General features: G+C 37.1%; 1 protein-coding gene across 2 annotated transcripts in view; it reads right to left on the bottom strand.

The window, feature by feature from the left end:
• Window positions 1-11,036, bottom strand: part of TANK (TRAF family member associated NFKB activator) — a 79,481-nt gene extending 68,445 nt beyond the window's left edge. For both annotated transcript variants that reach the window (XM_015249904.3, XM_006196213.4), the window contains exon 1: window positions 10,912-11,036. The gene's annotated coding sequence lies outside the window, so the exon portion shown is untranslated. The remainder of the gene's footprint in view (window positions 1-10,911) is intronic.
• Between the last annotated feature and the right edge of the window lie 8,838 nt (window positions 11,037-19,874).

Genomic DNA, 19,874 nt, shown 5'->3' with positions numbered 1-19,874 from the left:
CGTGGTGTCGTGGGTGTCATGCTAACTCCTTTCCACCACCAAGGTCATCCCTAGGACTCCTTTTAAGAAGAGAGCAGTCAAATCTACAGCCCATGTGGAAGCTTCTTGAGAGCACTGAAGGCTGAGACTCTCTGCCTTGACTGGAGCATGATTGTATCTGGCTGAATACATGTAGCACTTTCAGAAACTTCCATGGTGTTGACCTACTGTTCATTTAAACAATATTTTTAAAACTCTCATTATTTTTGCATATATCTGACAAAGGTTAATGGTGTTTGAAAAAGACTTCATCACTAAACACAAGCATACTAGCAATGTTGAAATAGCAATTTGATAACCAAGATTAAATGACCATGAATGCTGTGTATTGTTGTCAAGCAGAGTCTTCTCTAGAACACAGCTCTACATCCACAGACTTGACAAAATTTCCAAAGCTGGGAACACTTCTCCCCTAATGATTTTGGCCAAGACTTGCTTGGACAGGTCTTCCGTCCATCCATGATTCTTTCTTCATCTTGAAAGATTCAAGCCAAGCTCTGGTGTCTTGAGCTTCTTTTTTTTCTAGTCATATTGTCCTATGTAACTTAGAAGCGGCTATCTCCCCAAAGGAGCCCAGGAGTTTGCTCCTCCTGGGATAGTATCTTTTCTCTGTTAGATCAGGAGGATCAGATTCTGACTGCCTCAGTTTCTCCCTACACTTCTGAATCATGGACGTTTATACTTCTTTCCTTAGGCCAGTAAGTTTGAGGATTTAAAAACTTGCCAAGTTGCGGTGTATTCTACTTGATTATTTTGAGTATTGGGCTTACTTTAAAAAGGCAAAACCAAAACATAATTTTAAAGATGTTTTCTTTTTAACAAACAGAAACTTCTTGTATATAGCATTGTGACCAGTTGAACTATTTTCTTGTAATAAGTAATTGAGTTAAAGATGACAATATAGCACTTTTTTTAAAAAAAAATTTTAAGAGTCATTTTAAGTTCACAGTAAATTTGAGAGGAAGATACAGAGATTTACCATATGCTCCCTACCCTGAAACATGCATAAGACTCTTGTCATCAACATGTCCCACCAGAGTGGTACATTTGTCACAACTGAACTTACACTGACACATCATTGTCACCCAAAGTCCATAGTTTACATTAGGGTTCACTCTTGATGTCGTACATTCTCTGGGTGTGAGCAGAGGCAAAATGACACACTTCCATCATTATAGTATCATACTGTACTAGAGCAGTTTCATTGCCCTTAAAGTCCTCTGTGCTCCACCTGTCTCCCCCCATCTCTGACAACCACTGATCTGTTTACCATCTCCATAGTTTTGTCTTTTCTAGAATGTCATATAGTTGGAGTCATACAGAATGTAGAACTTTTAGATTGGTTTAGTAATATGCATTTGAGTTTGTCTTTTCATGGCTTGATAGCTCATTTCCTTTCAGTGCTGAATAATATTCCACTGTCTTCATGTACCTCAGTTTATCCCTTCACCTACTGAAGGACATCTTGACTGCTTCCAACTTTAGGCAATTATGAATAAAGCTGCTATGAACATTAGTGTGCAGGTTTTTGTGTGCACATAAGTTTTCAGCTACCTTGGGTAAATACCAAAGAGTATGATTGTTGGGTTGTATGGCGCAAGTATGTTTAGTTTTGTAACAAGATACCACACTGTCTTCCAAAGTGGCTGTACCATTTTGCATTCCTACCAGCAGTGAATGAGAGTTCCTGTTGCTCCACATCCTCATCAGCATTTGGTGTTTTCAATGTTCTGGATTTTGGCCATTTTAATAGAAGTGTAGTGATATCTTGTTGTGCTTTAATGTTCATCTCCCTGATGACATATGATGTGGAGCATCTTTTCACATGGTTATTTGCAATTTGTATATCTTCTTTTGTGAAATATCTGTTAAGGATTTTGGCCCAAAATTGGGTTGTTTGTTTTCTTATTGTTGAATTTTAAGTGTTCTTTGTATATTTGGATAACAGTCCTTTATCCAATTTATCTTTTGAAAGTAGTTTCTCCCGGTCTGTGGTTTGTCTTTTCATTCCTTTTGCAGTGTCTTTTGCAGAGCAGAAAAATTTAATTTTAATGAAGTCTAACTTACCCAGCATTGCTTTTGAGCAAATTGAAGGAGTTGCTTTGACTATTTCTAATTGAAATAGTAGAATTTAATAATACACTCAGAATCTAAAACTGAATTCATGAGCATTTTGAAAAATGAAAGTGCTAAATACTTTGAATAAGGAAAGAAAAATTAAATGTACATTTTAATCTCTTTCGACTCCTGTGATTAGTAGTCATGAAAAGAAGTGACTGCATACTTCTTCAATGTGTGAAACATGCATCAGTGCTGGGGTAGATGGATGAATTTTGTGCTAAAGTGGTGTCAAACATTTTCCTTTTTTATAATGATGATGAATTTTTTAGAATTGACATACAGTATGTTTAATTAAGGTTAGGAATTGAGTTGAGACACTTATTTGAGGAATAATTCTTTTTTAAAAATGACATAATTTCACTCCAGTTTTCCATATATTATTGTATACCTCAGGTTAGCAAGCAGTACTGGGGGTACAGTGAAATGAAAATGAGAACTGCAGGCTTATTAAACTATTTCAGGACCTATTTCCAAAACTGATTAATATTTTACTGAGAATCCTGAATATCAATCTAGAAACAAGGAAAGCTGCCAGTATAAACACTTACTACAACTTGGAATGTCAGGTATACATCAATGATCTCAGTCAAATCTTTGATGTGAAATATCACTATTAATAGAATCTGGTAGTCTTCTGATTTAGGATGACATCTGGACTAGCTGTTTATGTCTCAGATTCTCTGAATTACACGCCTAATGAAAAATCAGAAAAGTATCAGGACTCATAATAGCATCAAAAGGCGGGACTGATGACCAGGGCCATGTGTATGGCTGAGAGGCTGTGCCCTGTATAGGGTACCCAGCTGACATAAGTGCTCTCTTGCCAAGCCTTGCCACCCTGGGTTTGAGTCTTCCAGAGTAGCTGTAACCCTGCTGAAAAGCATCCCACTGACAGGATTTGACAGGATTTTCCACCATTTGCAAGAACTATAGGGCTGAAGTGAACATGAACTTTTACTGTTGGAAGGTGAGCAGATCTGCAGCCCTAAAGGATAGTAAGAAAGCTGTCTGCCTCGTGGCACCTACCAGGGAACTGGACAGTAACCCTACTACTACTACGTGTTACTTACAAGTAATATTTTACACCTCATTGCCCCATTGTCCCCCATTAGAATTTCTTTTGATTATCCATTTTGGAGCCATGGTTTGGAATACACCAACGTGATCCCCATGGGCGTGGACAGATGTGATACTCTGTATCTAAGGGTATGTGAAGCAAATAATGGAAGGGCCTGGACAGACAGATCTGTGTGCCTAACTCTCTGGGAGTTTAATTTTTCATACATGGCTCCCGTCAAAGAAAAGACCAACATTTTTTTTTTTTCTGATTAACCAGGAATTCTTCTCTTCGTAGTAAAATAACTAGGCAATAAGGCTGAGGGATCTCCCCTCAGGCCAATACTAATAGTGACAAAGTTGATAAATGTTAGCTTTAGGTCCAAAAGTTAGCTGTGAGCTATGTATGTCTACGTATCTCCAGCTCAAGATCTCTGCTGGAGAACTATGGCCTCCTATTTCACTCTGTCCTTTCCCTTTTATGACATACATCACATTTGAAATCCCAAGATATACATTTGGATGTTTTTGAAGTTAGAATGGCTATTATAACTGACATTAATTAAACTTGCAACCATTAGTCTGAGGCCTAGATGGTCATTTTCTTCAGAAAGGCAAACTCAAGCTGAGGTAGGTTAATGTATGTAGGTCTTAAATGAGAGTTCTCAATAATATTGCCTCATTCAAATGTTGGTATTGCCATTTACTAACCATATGACTTTGCTAACCATGAGCTTCAGTTTCTTCTTCTATCAAATGTAGATTGCAATAATACTTGCCTTAGAGGTTGTGTGTGTATGTGTGTGTGTACAATGAGATAATATATGAACAGCGACTGGATTATAGGAGGAACTGAATAAATATTAGCTAATACTGCTGACATTTGTACAATGTGAGGGTTGGGGCACCAACCCCCCCCTAGTTGAAAATCTACATATAACTTTACAGTGATCCCTCCATATCCATGGTTCATTATTTGCAGATTTAACCAACTGCAGATTGTGTAGTACTATAGTACATATTTATTGAAAAAAAATCCATGTATATGTGAACCTGCACAGTTCAAACCCATGTTGTTCAAGGGTCAATTGTATAGATAACATCCGTAAGTTAAGTAGGTGGTTCTACATACAGTTGATTTTTAATTTAAATAGTCAGAATTATTATTTAAAATGTCTTTAAAAGTTCACACTAAGGAAACCTAGAGATTGTACTTATTACAAAAATCTTTTACTTTAAATCAATTGTCTAACATATGCCCAGAGAGCTAAAGGGAATCTTGGACAATACACATTCTTCTCAAGTGGATGTAGAACCTTCTCCAGGATAGATCAAATGTTAGTCCACAAAAAAGGACATTACCACACCAAATAGAAATAACAAGGATTATAATAGAACAGTGTGAACAATTGTACACCAACAAATTAGATAATCTAGATGAAATGTACAAGTTCCTAGAAACACAAACTACCAAAATTGAATCTACAGGAAATAAAAAATCTGAACAGACCTATAACAAATAAAGAGATTAAATCAGTAATCAAAACCCTCCCAACAAAGAAAAGCCCAGGACCAGATGGCTTCACTGGTGAATTCTACCAAACACTTGAAGAAGAATGAACATCAATCCTTCTCAAACTCTTAAAAAATAGAGGAGGAGAGAACACTCTCTAACTCATTCTGTGAGGCCAGAATTACCATGATACCAAAGCCAAACAAAGACACCATAAGAAAAGAAAACTAAAAACCAATATTCTTTATGGATGAAGAGGCAACAATTTTCCATGAAATACTTGCAAACTGAATCCAATAGCATATTAAGTGGATTATGTAGCATGACCAAGTTTCATTTACCCTTGGAATGTAAGGGGGTGGTTAGACATAAGAAAATCATTCAGTGCAATATATCACATTATACAATAAAGGAAAAACATGGCCACATGATCATCTCCATTAATGCAGAAAAGGTATTTGACAAAATCCAACTCCCTGTCATAATTTTTTAAAAAAAAGATAGAAAACTAGGACTATAAGGGAACTTCCTTAATATGACAAAGAGAATTTTTGGAAAACCCACAGCTAACATCATAGTCAATGATGAAAGACTGAAAGATAACCCCCTAAGATCAGAAATAAGACAAGGGTGCTTTCTTTCACTACTGCTATTCAACATTGTCACAGTAGATCTAGCCAGAGCAATTAAACAAGAAAAAGAAATAAAAGGCATCCAAATTTAAAAGGAAGAAGTAGAACTATCTCTATCTGCTGATGATATCTTACATGTAGAAAGTCCCAAAGAATCCACAAGAAAACTATTTGAGCTAATAAATGAATTTAGGAAAGTTGCAGGATACAAGATCAGCACTCAAAAATCAGTTGTGTTTCTATCCATCACCAATGAACAATTCAAAAAGAAAATTAAGGAAGCAATTTTACTTATAATAGCATCCAAAAGAATGAAATATCTAGGAATAAATTTAACCAAAGAGGCAAAAGACTTGTACACTGAAAACTACAAAACATTGCTGAAAGAAATTAAAGAAGACTCAAATAAGTGGAAAGACATTCTGTATTCATGGATTGGAAGAATTATTAGTGTTATGATGGCAATACTCCCCGAAATGACCTACAGATTTAATGCAACCTGTGTCAAAATTCCAATGAGGTTTTTTTTCAGAAATGGAAAAGCCAATCCTCAATTTCATGTAGAATTGCAAGGAGACCTGAGTGGCTAAAGAATATTGAAAAACAAAAACAGAGTTGGAGGACCCACACTTTCCAATTTTGAAACTCACTACAAAGCTACTGTAATCAAAATAGTGTGATACCAGCATAAAGACAGACATATGAACCACAGGAATAGAATTGAGAGTTCAGAAATAAATCCTTACATCTAGGCCAACTGATTCTGACCAGGGTACAAAGACCATTCAATGGAGAAAGTATAGTCTTTTCAACAAATGATATTGGAACAACTGATATCCATAATCAAAATAATGAAACTGGACCCCTATCTCACACTATATACAAAAATCAACTTGAAATGGAAAAATAATCTAAATGTAAGAGCTAAAACTATACAACTCATAGGTAAAAGGTAAATCATCATAACCTTGAATTTGGCAACGGATTCCTATGTATGATACCAAAATCATGAAAAGAAAAAAATAAGTAGAACTTCCTAAAAATTAAAGAAATAAACTTTTGTGCATGGAAAGACATTATCAAAAGGCAATCTACAGAATGAGAGAAAATGTTTGCAAATCATATATTTCATGAGTCTTATATCCAGAATATACAAAGAACTCTTTGTATAGTAGCATGACAACAGAAAGACAACCCAATTAAAAAATGGGTAAAAGACTCGGAGACATTTTTCCAAGGAGACTGTACACGTGGCCAACAAGCACATGAAAAGATGCTTGACATCATTAGTTATTAGGGAAATGCAAATCGAAACCATAGTGAGATACCATGTCATATCCACTAGGATGGCTATAATCATAACAGTAATAAACCGGAAAATTACACGTGTTGGCAAGAATGTGGAGAAACTGAGACTCTCCTATATTGCTGGTGGGAATATAAAATAGTTCAGCCATTGTGGAAAGCAATTGGGTAGTTTCTTAAAAAGTTAAACATAGAATTACCATATGACCCCACAATCCCACTGCTAGGTATATACTCAAAAGAACTGACAACAGGTAGTCAAACAATGTAAATGCACAGTGATAGCAGCACTATTTACAAAGCCAGAAAGTAAAAATAGCCCAACTAGCCTGTTCATCAATAGAGGAATGGATAAACAAATTGTATATATATATATACACACACACATACACACATACATACACCAGAATATTGTTTGGCCATAAAAGGAATGAAGTACTGATATATGCTATGACATGGATGAATCTCGAAAACACTATGCTAAATGAAAAAGCCAGACAGAAAAAGTCGCATATTATATGATTTATATGAAATATCCCGAATTGGTAGATTCATATAGACAGGACAGATTGGTGGTTGCCAGGGACTGAGGAGAGCAGGAAATGCAGAGCAACTACTTAATGGGTACAGGGTTTCCTTTTAGGGTGATAAAAATGCTTTGAAACTAGATAGAAGTGGTAGTTGCACAACATCAAGATTGCACTGGATCATTCACTTTATAATGCTTAGTTTTATGTGAATTTCACCTCAATTTTTTAAGAAGGAAAAATAAGGAAATCTGAATAAACTATAAACTGAGTTAATAAAAATGTATTAATATCATTCCTCTGTCACAAGCGTACCACACATTATGGTGCTAGTAATAGGGAAAACTTCATATGTTTGGGTTGGGGCAGGCAGTGGGGAGGAGGTGGGGTGGTAGATAGGAACTCTATGTAGGATTTACTCCTTTTTCCCCTAAATCAAAAACTGTTCTAAAAAAATCAAATATATTAACTAAAAAAATTTATTCTCCCAAATAACTTTTGGACCAAAAAGGAAATAAAATTGCAATTAAAAAACATAAAATAATGTGAAAGTGACATATCAAAAGTATGAGTAGTTAACCTGGTACTTAGGGAAAATTCCTAGCCTTAAATACTTTCATTACAAAATAAGAAAAAATAAAAATAAATGAGCTAAGCATTCATTGCTAAAACCAAGAAAAGGAAAAGTAAAATAGTCTAAAAAGAGGGACAGGCAGTAAGAAAATAGTAGTGAAGATAAAAGCAAAAAACTAATTATTTTAAAAAGATCTAATCATAAAAGTGACAAATCCAAGAAAGTAACCCTTTGACACATTCAATCGGGAAAAAAAGAGAAAGAAAACATAAATGGACAAAATTAGTAATGAAAGGGTTATCCATATGGTTACAGAGATGACAAAAAAGCACAATACTGTGTATACTAATACATTTGAAAAATTTGATAAAAAGGATTATTTATAAGCAACACAAATAACCTAACTTGTGTGAAAAAAATAGCATAAAACCTGAATAGATCAATAACAATAGAAAGCACTGAAAAGCTTTGAAAGAATTACTTCTAAAAGTGAGTGTCAAGAAAAAAAAGGAAAAAAAGTAGGTGCCCAGGACAGTGTTAAGATTTGCTCTTTAAACATTTCAAGGAGCCAATAGCTTCCATTAAACTTCTTTATTTTAGATCATGGAAAAGTTTGGTATTTTTATCAGAAAATAAAAATTCAGATTAATTTCACTTATGAATATGAATGCAAGAATTCTCAATAAATTACAGACATTTCTTTTTCAGTATATATTTTCTTAATATGAATTGGTGTAAGATTAATCAGTTTGGACACACATTTTGCATACCGCTGTTGGTTGTAACTGAATCATGGTCTGCAGTTTGCAGTGTTAAAATAGGGAGAAAGCTTTTTGCACACGTGTAGGAACAGCTGCTTTGTTTGAGTATCTGGTTGCTCTGCCTTGATAGGGTTCCTTGGCTATGCCACGTTGTTTTCATTCTTTTCTGTTAATTTGAGTTGTGAACCAAATTGTGAAGCCAAAATAATAGAGGAGAGGCGTTTAAGCATGTGGATTGAAGAGAAAATGAGGAAATGTGTAGGCTTGGTTTGTTTTGTTTGATCAAACAATTTATTACCTTAACTAGAGCAATAACAAAATATACTTTATAACTATACACCTACTTTTATTACTGAGGCATGGTTTTTAACATCATTTAAGTTTTTAAAAATGTAGTTACTGTATTGTGTAACAGCAGAGCATTATATAGTTTAAAGAAGAAAAACCATACAGTTGTCTCTAATGGTACCAAAAAGACAGTGAATACAGTTTAACATGAAATCTTGATACACTTTTAGCAAACTATGGTTAGAAATATACTTGGTACTTATTTGGTTTTTATGATTAATGTGTTTGTCTCAAACCAACAGCCAACGTCATTCTCAATGTTAACCACTAGGGAAATTCCCACTGAGATGAGAACAAGACGAGGTTGGCTGCTATCTCCTCTGTTATTAAACACTGTTCTAGACGTTCTGGCCAATGTGTTGAGAAGGAAAAAAAGAGAGAAGAAAAAATTAAATTTTTCCTATCGAGGCATCACATGTGAATTACCTAAGATAATTCAGTATAAATAAAATATCAATACAATGACTGGACACAAGACAAAATTATGATATCCAGAACTGTCCTAAATGTCAGCTGTAATTAGGTAGAAAATACAATGAAAAGAATGTCCCTATCAAGGTAGCATCCTATTACACACATGAAGAAGATGATACATATTGGAGTACATTTTATAGTAAAGAACCTATGTTTCCTGAGGCCTTAACACATGAGGAGAAAGATATTTCTTAGACAGGAGGGTTCTCTACTGTCAGGATGATTATTTTCACCAAATTAGTACATAAATTTCATGAAATTTTTTTAGGAAACGAACAGATTTATTTTAAATCTTCCATTTGGCCATCTCTTTCACTGTCACAAGTGTTTAAGAGAAAGAATTGAACATTGCTTTAGGGCCCTAGTTGGCTGCTAGCAGGAAACTTCAGTCAGGTTGGACCTGGTGTATATAGCCCCAGGTCTCCCCTCTTGCATGGAAGCAAACAAACGGTGCACCTGTCACATGTGGAAATGTGCCCTGGAGGGACTGAGGGGGTGGGGTGAGCAGTGAGGACAAGGGAGACCCAGGAATGAGTTTTAAGCTTCCATGAATGACGGCTTCTCTGTGACTTAAACCAAGTGTTGTCCTTTCTCCCCTCCCCGACCCCATGATTTTGCAGTTTGGATAAGGGATCTCAAAATACTTTTTCAATACTGTAAGAAGGCAGGGCAGTGGTAACAGAGAGCTACAGAAAAAGAAGTGATGTGGATTTATGGTTAAGCCTTGGCTCTACCACATACTAGCTGGAAGATCCTGTGACCATTTCCCTCCAGCAGACATTCAATAAATGGAGGCTATTAATATAACAATAGTGATGATTCTTAAAGTTTAATCCTTTTGAACAATCAACTTGTCCTAGGATTATCCTTTAAAAAACTACACCATCTTTAATATTCACTTTTTGTAAAAATAAAAGCCAATTGGTAATAGAATAAGACTAGATTACTATTATTGTGTAAATATGAATGTTCCAAGGTAGGAAATGCAAAGTTTTCTATAAGGTTAATACTTTACTGTAAAGAAATATTCATTAATGTGTTCCTTAGAAGATGGGAAAATACTAAATGTGAGTTAATGTTTGAATGAACACACTGGATCAGGCCAGAATTGATCTTTAAAAATTTAACCAAAAAAGTATAAATATATACAGTATTAGCTTACTTTTCAACCTAATAAGCTATATACAACTTACTTATGCCAAATACATATCTTTTAAGTCTCACATTATGTTATAATAACCACTCATCGGAGAAAGCTATATTCCAGACAGAAACTTTAAAAAGTTATTTCAAGCAGAGACATAAATTCTATCTTAAAATTTGAGAAGAACGCAAAGAGATCATTGTATTTTAAATTTTCCCTTAGTCTTGGCTAGGTACCCCATTTTTTAAAGGCCAAATTTCCCACTATGGCAATGAATAAAAGGCATTAATGAATCAAGTCATAAATTACTCACTTAATAGAAGCAATTATAGAACAAATCTGCAACACTTCAGTTTAAGACATCCAGGCCACCCTGCTAGTCTGAGAATCAGTAGGAGCTGCTAAAGTTTTGCTTACCTCTTCTCCAGGTTACAAGTCTTCCTTCATAGACTCTTGCTCTTTAGAGAATTCGGCAGTTACAGAGCCTGGAAGCTTTATTTGCAGGCTCTAGCAGTGCCGCCCAAACCGTCCTGAGATCTCCCTTGTGTTAAACTGGGAACTTCCACTGAGAAATCCCCTGACTTGAAGACTTCCTTTTTTGTAACTATCAACAGCCAATCATGGCAAGATATTGAAATGAAGCAAAGACTACCAGAAAATGTTCTGTAAACCACCGTAACTGTAGCTTCGACTTCCTTTTGAAGCAAAGACATGCTACTTGAATAGTTAGGACATTTTAACAAAAATCCAGAAATTGTAAACCCCAGAATATATTTGGATTAAGCACACTGTCATGTAAGAAAACTGAAAAGTTAGCTTATTGGATAAGTGGCTTTTTTAGGTTTAAGAAGTCACTTTTTGACCTCAGGAGGGTATTTATAAACAGCAGGTGAAGACTAGCTTTGAGTATAGCTGTCTTCGCTTCACGGCCTACAGAGGTCACGGATGAAGCCTAGTAATGATAGACTTTATGCTGGATTCCAAAGCCTGACCTCAGGTACGGAGAAGAGAGGGGAAGCAAAGACGGCTCTTAAGAGATTTTCTCCCCGGGAACTAAGATGCGCTGTTGGTGTGGATGAGTGTATGTTTCAGCACACCGGGGAAACGCTTTCCAAATGCATGTACCCTTCTCAGGCTACTTGGAGCAAAACATCAAGTTGTACATGCAAATGGAAGGCAGCATATGCATCCCAGACATTTTTCTTTGTTTTAAAATTTTAGAGCTGGAAATGTTCTTAGACACCATCTGTTCCATTTCCTTTTTATTATAGATGAGGAAATAGGAGAGGGTAAATGCTCAAAGTCACAAAGAAAGTTAGAGGCAGCACTCAGAGTGAAATCTGTCTTCTGAATTGGAGTGTGTTTCATTGTATTGAGTTATTGAGCAGAAAAAGGATGGTAGCAGTAGAACCCTCGCTTTGTTCAGCTCCTGCATTTTGCAGACGAGGAGTCTGAGACCTTACCCAAAGGTCCAGAGTTAGTAAAAGAGCTAGAATTTAGAACTTCTGATGCTCAGTCTAGTTTCTTTTCCACTTTAAAACACAACCTTCTCTTAAATTAGATGTTAAATAAACCTGAGATACTTCTACTCATGAAGAAATTATCCTATAAAAAGGAAATAATTCTGAATTAACCTAAAATGATCAATAAGCTTATGATTAAACACATCGCATTTACTGATTTAACACATAATGAAGTATTAAGTTCCTTCAGCACCCTGTATTTTATAATTATCTTATTGATATCAGACATTAAACTTCCTTGTGTGTAATGGAAAAATAAAATCTATCTAATACCATAAATACAGCAAAACAAAGCAAAAAAGTGACATATTCACTGGTGGAAGGAAAAGTTTCTTCTCAAGACTTAACAGTTTGGGAGGAGCACGATTTTAAAAACAGCTTTTCCCCTCCACTTTTTTTTTCTTCCTACTTTCTTTTTTTTCTTTAAAGCAGTGCTGATGTTTTAACTGGGAAATGCCCCTTTGGTCTCTCCATTCTGTGCCCCTTCCCTTTTCTATTTACTTTGGCATGTGAACTTGGCCTGGGCCCAAGCTCCAGCAGAACTGGTTAACCCTGGGTATTTGGTTTCAACCTGGTGAGACACTGCTTATAAGAAGGTCGTGGGGCCAGGACAGGGAAGCTATGGTTAGAGACGCTTTTTGAGGAAATTCTGGCTGTGTTCGTGGAATTTAAAACCTACACCACGGACTGGTTCTGGCTCTAGGCAAAACATGTGAGGCAGATGGAAGTTTTGTCTTTGTTGTCTCTCGCGGTTCCTTTTCCTATTCCCTCCCCCTCCTTTTTTCTTCTCAGCCATAAGCCATGTGACCCGGGCAGGCAGATAGAAATGCAGAGATTCTGCAGGGGAGGAAGGAGCAGATTGGTACCAAGTCAGGAGTGGCAAGGGTTAGGGTACAATGATGAGGACAGGAGGGGATTCAGGGGGTGGGGGAGCTCCAAGCCCAAATGAGAAGAAGGCAGGCAAAATTCCCATTTAGGCAGAGGTGAATGGCCAAGGGTTTGGTAACCAAAGAATGAAGAGATCACCAACATGAGGAACAAGGTTCTCAAGGCAGGTCTGAGTAAAAGGCCTCCCTAAGAATTCCTGGAAAGCAGAATCTTCCCTGGGGACAATGGAGGGCACAAAAGCCAGTGTTCTACATTGCTGACTGGGAAGCAGAGATGGGCTTCCTCCTTCAGGAGGGGACCCAGGTGCTTATAACTCTGGCCAGGGAGTGAATTAGGCAGCCAGGCTGCGTGGGGTAGGTGTTTAATTGAGAAACTTGGTTCAGACAATCACAAGGACACCTGCAGTATAAATCCATGTTCCAGGCATGGTATTTGTGGGAGGAGCAGAGTTTTCTAGCCTCTACTTGCTGGTGGGCTGATGCTCCAGGCCTTCATTGGCCAATGGCCACAGCGGGGCTGGGACCTGCGGGGATGATGGATACTCTTTTTCACCACCACCCCAATCTCTATAGACTTCACAGCGGGGAGTAGGGGGACAGTAGGTGGTATCACTACTTTGCAACTTAACAAATTTATGCCAAAGTATCACTCTGGTGAGGATACATGCATTTTATGTCGTACAGAGTAGTAGAATTACAGTGTCTTTATCTAATTGAATTTCTGGCCATAGTGAGCAGGGGAAGGGGGTTTGATGGAAGTCGGGAGGAAGTGGGGGAGGGGAAATGTCCTTACTCCTTACAATTCTTCTACTTAAGCCGTAACCTAAGTTAATGGTGGGCCTTGCATGAGTAGAGACATGTGGTTAGCATGCTTGCTTAATTAGTTATTCAATAAACTCATATTATCTATTAGGTCCTGTGCTGGGTGTAAGAGTTATTAAAATGCTTTCCCTTGCCCTTGAGGACCTCGTGATCTTGAGGAAGAGACAGACAGGCAAACAACACTTTCGTCCTCCCATTGCTAAAGACGAGAGCAGAGAAACGTACAAAGTGCTCTGTGAGCAGAGAAGTTCTCAGAGCTGGAGCCTCATGAAGAGATGCCTAGACATCCAGGAACTGAACACGGAAAAGGATCAAGGGTTAAAAATCAATTTTATACCTTTTTGGATATTCTCAGTAAATTTATTCTGATTTGTTTTGGGCTAAACTTGTGGCTTTCTGCTCATTTTCATAGCTTTTTAAAGTAAAAAATTTCTAAAATCTGAATTTGCCTTTTAACATTATAGAGGATTATTTATAGTCTTGATGATAATTAGATACTTTTTTTTCCAGCGTTTTTGTCACCTGTCCTTAAGAAAAAACCAAGCTGTGAGGTGCACAGATAACCTGAACAGTTAAGAAGCATGTTAGGCCTATTATTTTTGAGACTAGGAATAAAAGTGGGACTCTGGCTTCCCCAGCACTCTGTCTTCCTCATTGTATAGCTACATCTTTTTGGCTCTTAAAAGAAAGAGGACACTTCATGACATACAATGAAATAAAGGTTGATAGAATTAAAGTCCAAAAATATCTTGACAAACACATATTATAGGATGATGTCGACATGAAGTGTAACAGGATTTATCATAAAGCTGTCTGGTTCCTACTCCCACTTACATCCTGCATTACCCTACAAAGAAACAAAAAGCAAGAAAAAAATTTGCAGAGAAGGATGATGAGATGCAATTTGTAGCAGTCATACAAAAGTGACTTAAGAGTTTTACTTGAGTTGTTAACATGGGGATGCTAAAAAAATTCTAAAATGAACAGCACCTTGGAATTCCCTCTAGAATGAGGGAAGCACTAGTTCTGCTTTCAGACCCATCTTTCCAGGTACCACTCTTTAGAAGACCAGAGACAAACTAGTTATTAAATCATTATCCCTATTACATGTGTATAATTACAGAAACGGAGGATGTTTAGTGTAAAGAAAATGAGAAGGAAATAACAATATTTAAACATCAACTAAGTTTTTCTATACAGCTTCAAGGTAGATCTCAAACCAGTAAAGAGGAGCTAAGAGGAAAACAAATTTTAGTTCACTGTGGAAAGATCAACTTTCCAGTAGTAAAAATAATGGTAAGGCATCTTGGGAGACAATGAGTTTCATGCTCCAGGGGAAAATCAAGCATAAGATAAATGACCAGTGCTTGGGAACGTTGAAAGTTTATTAAAATCTCAGATAAGATGAGTACCTATATAGAATTCAGGGCGGGCTGGCACAATTCTAAGTGCTCTATGTGTATCATCTCATTTAACCCTTATATGTACCTTATGAAGAAGGTACTCTTCTATAGACACAAAAATTGAGGCATAAAGAAGTTAACTAATTTACCTAAGTACACGTAGCTAGTAAGCAGAAACTCAGGCATCTGTCTCCAAAGTCCATGCTTTTAACAAGTTTACTATAGTGAAGCAGGGATGTCCATTGTAGTACACTTCATCAAATACAGATTCCCTCATTCACTGAGAGTGTGGAAGTTTGGAGGAGGTGAAAAGAAATTCAGATGTTTTCCCTATCATTTTTTATTCCTTCTTATGCCCAATTTTGAAAGCTTCCAGCCTGCAAGAAATTAATGAGCTGAGAATATGTCACCTCCAATCCTGCTCAACATCTACCAGTTTGGTCTTAGGATGTACCATATAAGAATGGTACAATGGGAGACAGCAAGAGGATGGGTGAGGAAAAGGAGGGTGGGGCAGGAGCGGGGCTCAGTTAGAGAAGTGGAGGGCATATTAGACTCGCTGCCTTTTCTCAAATACCAATTTATGAAAAAAGGGCAGCCTTGGAGCAGATTCAGTGACACTAGTTAAGGAAGATGACAGTGCACATTTTGCTTCTGCAGAATTACTTATCCTTCACTTTTTTTTTCCTTTCTAATCTGTTATGGATAGCTTAGTAAGTCTCATAAAAAAAAACCCATGATACTTTCCACAGGGTACAAGGTAAATTATCTAAGTCTCCATAAAAAAATCTCTGTAAGTTGACAGAAGTTCATCAGGAAATGAAGGGATCTCACCATGGAAAGGTTTGTTTCAGGTATTACACATTCCACTTTCTCTTATAGTGGCCAAGGTAGAATACATTTAGTTCATTGCCAAACAGCCCTTTTATTTTGATCTATATACTAGGCTTTCTACTGTCTAAAGTTAATGAGAATCATGAACCAAAAAGAATGATTCTTACAGGCACTTTCTTTCTAAACTGAGAAACTCAGAAAGTGGTTTAGATACCAGAATAAGGAAAATGGAAATTACTTGGATCTTTCACAGAGGTCCAGAATTTCTAAATTGTAGGAAACAAACTTTGCATTACCTGAAACATATTTAGTTTGGATATATAAATTTATGAAATTGCTATAAGATGCTTAAGGTCATCAATAAGTTTCTATGTGAGCATACAGTATAGTAATTTATTCCTGATATAGTTTCTAATATTAGCAGGGTTAAGAGTTCATACTTGCAATTCTATATACATGAGGAGATAAAAAAAATCTATAGCCTATCTATAACCTCTAAGACACAATGGCAGTGAGAGAGAAATTACAGAAAAGAGGGAGAGACAGAAAGGATAATCCATAAACTCTGGGCTTTTCTATAGCTTTAATAAAATAAGTCAGGCTTTCGAAGATCTGACCTTTGAAAACTATTTAGCTTGACTCCAGGGGGATGTTGGGAGGATTAACCGGCTGAAGCTTGCAGAGAGATTTCAAGGTTCCTTGTGTGTTATTTATTCTTTGGTTTACCAGTTAAGTTCCTTTTTAATTTGATCATATTTGGAGGGATGCCAGAGCCATGATGAAAGATTCAATAAACATGGGTTCCGAGTAAAATCACAAGCTATTATCTGGGTGAGTGGGGAAAATGAGGTAGTGTTAGGAGTGTACGAGTAATTGTGTGTGTGTGTGTGTGTGTGTAGGTGTGCATGTGCTGTTTTTCAGATAACCTTGTTGTACTCCTTTACTTCAAAGAGGAAGAAATTGAGACTCAGATTGATTTTCTCAATACCAGGCGGCTGATTGATGGTGTTGACAGCTTTGCACTGGAATCAGAGATCCCCGATCCAAAGTACCTTATCACCTCTGACTTTATAACTTGAGGATGCTGGTAAGATTTGGAAGCTGAGTGGAATGGGACTGGAGAACTTCAGATTACTCTGTTGGTGAAAGGTCTATGTGCTTTGTCTCTTGTCATTGGGTTTCAGGTTTTAAAATACTGTTAGAATGGAAAAAAGCTCTCTAGGAACACCTCCTTCCCATGTTTTCATTTGTCCTTCATTCATCAATTGCTCTATGCTGATCACCTCTGGGGAGAGGGCATCATAGAACCATACTCCACAACCTTTCTGTAGCACATCAGAGGAATTAAAAATCGCCTCTTTGTTGAGAGACAGTCTAGCAGAAGGGTTAGGTACCCAGTTGCTGGAGCCTTATTGTCTAGGTTCCGAAATTCTGGCTGCATTCTTAGTAGCTCCTTGCCTAAATCTTATGGTGGTCTTGAGGATTAAATGAATGAGTATATCTAAAGCATTTAAACCACTGAGCACATGATGAGACTATATAAGAGATTCTTGTTTATTGTTTGTTGTATTTATATTCATTTTCTCTATAAAATCATAATGTGAGTTTATACAAGCATTACAGGAAAACTAGACAGAGAGTAATTAAATTACTTAAGCAAGATCCTTCTGTTTGTCCCTTATAGCCTATGGGAAAAGTCCACCCCCGATTCCATAAGAAAGCGAAGACTAGCTTAAGCCAGTCAGCACGTTACATTTCCCTGAGCTTTGCTACTGGGGTGAGCCTGTGACCCAAGCCAATCTAATCTGGATGAATCCAAGGACTCTGGTTTGGAATACAGAGCTCACTTCCCCTTTACCTCTTGACTTTCATATTATGTAGTTCCCAAAGCCCTTTTTTATTGTTTGATCTACTTGGACTTAGATTTTCTGTTACTAGAGACTGAAATCTTTTTGCTATAATACTCAATATAGAAAAAAAAAGTCATAAATAACAGGAAAAACTACAAAAAAAAATAGCCTTTTAGAGACGTTGCTACATGGCAAGCCCTGTCCTAGGTTCTGATCTTTACAATAACCCCATGGGCTGGGTAATATGATTCTCTTTCTCTGCTACTCAAAGAGTGAAACTTTAAACACCATGTGCAATGTTTCATGACTGCAGACCTTATATTCCCAGTAGGCCTATTTGTGGCCTATTTCATGCTTACATTTTTTGGGGGAAAACAAATGTAAAAGCCTAATTAGTCAGGCTTTCTCTTCCTTGATCTCCCAGAAAAATTTTTAAACTAAATACAGAAGATACTCACTTGAGCACAACAATACTGAAAGTTGACAACTGATTAAGACCCTTGTGTCTTTAGGTTTGAATTTTTAATTTGCTTGTATATTTTGATTTATTTTACTGCAGGTTTAATATGAGAATCCTTTTTTCTAAAATTTTTCAGTGCCCATTTTTTTCTATATCATTTATTGTAACCGAGATGTTAGACTCATTTGCAATAGATTACTCTGACAGAAGGTCAAACTCTCTCTCTGGTGCTTTGCATTCTTTGGGGTTTTTAAACAAATGCTTCAAAGGTTTATTTCTCAGGATATAAACTCTCGTATCAGTGAGAGGTCAATGAAGAAACAGACACCATAGAGTAATTTTAACAGGGAAAGTTTAATACAAAGAATTATTAACTGTAACTGGTAGTGGTTTTATAAAGCATAAAGAAAGCTTAAAAGAATAGCTTAGGGCTCAGGGAGGGTACCCAAGGAAGGAACAAATGTGGAAAAGATTCCCTTTCCCCAAGGCTGAGATTCAGGCCATGTTGGAGAAGGTGGGGACCACTGGATTGCAGAGAATTTTTCAATCCAGTTGCCCAGGCCAGAACTGAGTCACAGATACTGGGCAAGCAGGAAACACTCCTCCAAGGTGCAGGTGGGCCAAGGTTGGGGAATTCACTTCTGGGATACCTGTGAGACTCATTGGGAAGCTGTCATTAGGGATGCTGCTGAAACTTGATGAGAAGCTGTCCATACATGTGCCACAGAAACTTGATGGGGTGAGTGCCACTGGATGAACCCCAAGCGTGAAGCTGGCAGTCATGGTTACGAACAAGAAGAAACAGACGGAAAACACCAGAACCAGCAGGAGAAGCGCTATTCCTCTTGTAGAGTTTCTCCAGTTCCCTATACTGATGCAGCTCGTGATCATTGCAAAGAAGTATTCTAACATTCCAGCTCCATTTTTTTCAGGGCAGACAACAAATGGTGGCTTTGGACTGGGAGGCTGGCACACTTCTGAATGTAAGGAATTAGTCTTAATTTTACCCTGCTATGTCAATATTCAACAGTACCGTTTGTTTAAGTAGATTGTCTATATTACTTGAAGGTAGGTAAAATAGGTGTTAACTCTAAAATGTCTCTTCAGGTATGGTCCCCACCAAGGTCCTGGGGCTCCTCAAATACTCCTTGACTGATGTCCAAAATAAGTTAGACTTTTATTTGTAATATAAGACCTTGACCCCAAATAAAATGTAGCTACCCCATGCAGGAGAACCTGCTGTTATACTGTTATGGGCCATTAAACCTTTAGGTGGCTGAAGACTCTAATGATAACTTTTGATAAGGGAAATGAGAAGTTTTTGAGGAACTGGGATGGAGGTGGTCACTGAAGAGGAACATGGGCTCAGAATGAAGAGGCTAAGAGCACAAAAAAACAGTGTGTCTATTTCTCAGTTTTGTCTAAATGATTACATACAAAAGAAGCAGGGCATAAAATTCTTAAGGACAAGGGAAAGTTAGCAGTAAATACAGTTACTGGGAACTCTGTATATAATAGGGTGGCTTAGATGTTTTTGAAGTGAAATAATGAATGATTGAAGGATAGTAGGAGATGGAAAGTCTTCGAATGCCTACAGTGGA

This window comes from Vicugna pacos, chromosome 5 (genome assembly GCF_048564905.1).
Source record: "Vicugna pacos chromosome 5, VicPac4, whole genome shotgun sequence".
Classification (NCBI taxonomy): Eukaryota; Metazoa; Chordata; class Mammalia; order Artiodactyla; family Camelidae; genus Vicugna; species Vicugna pacos.
Note: the sequence above shows the minus strand (reverse complement) of the source record. Positions and strands in the feature narration are given on the sequence as shown.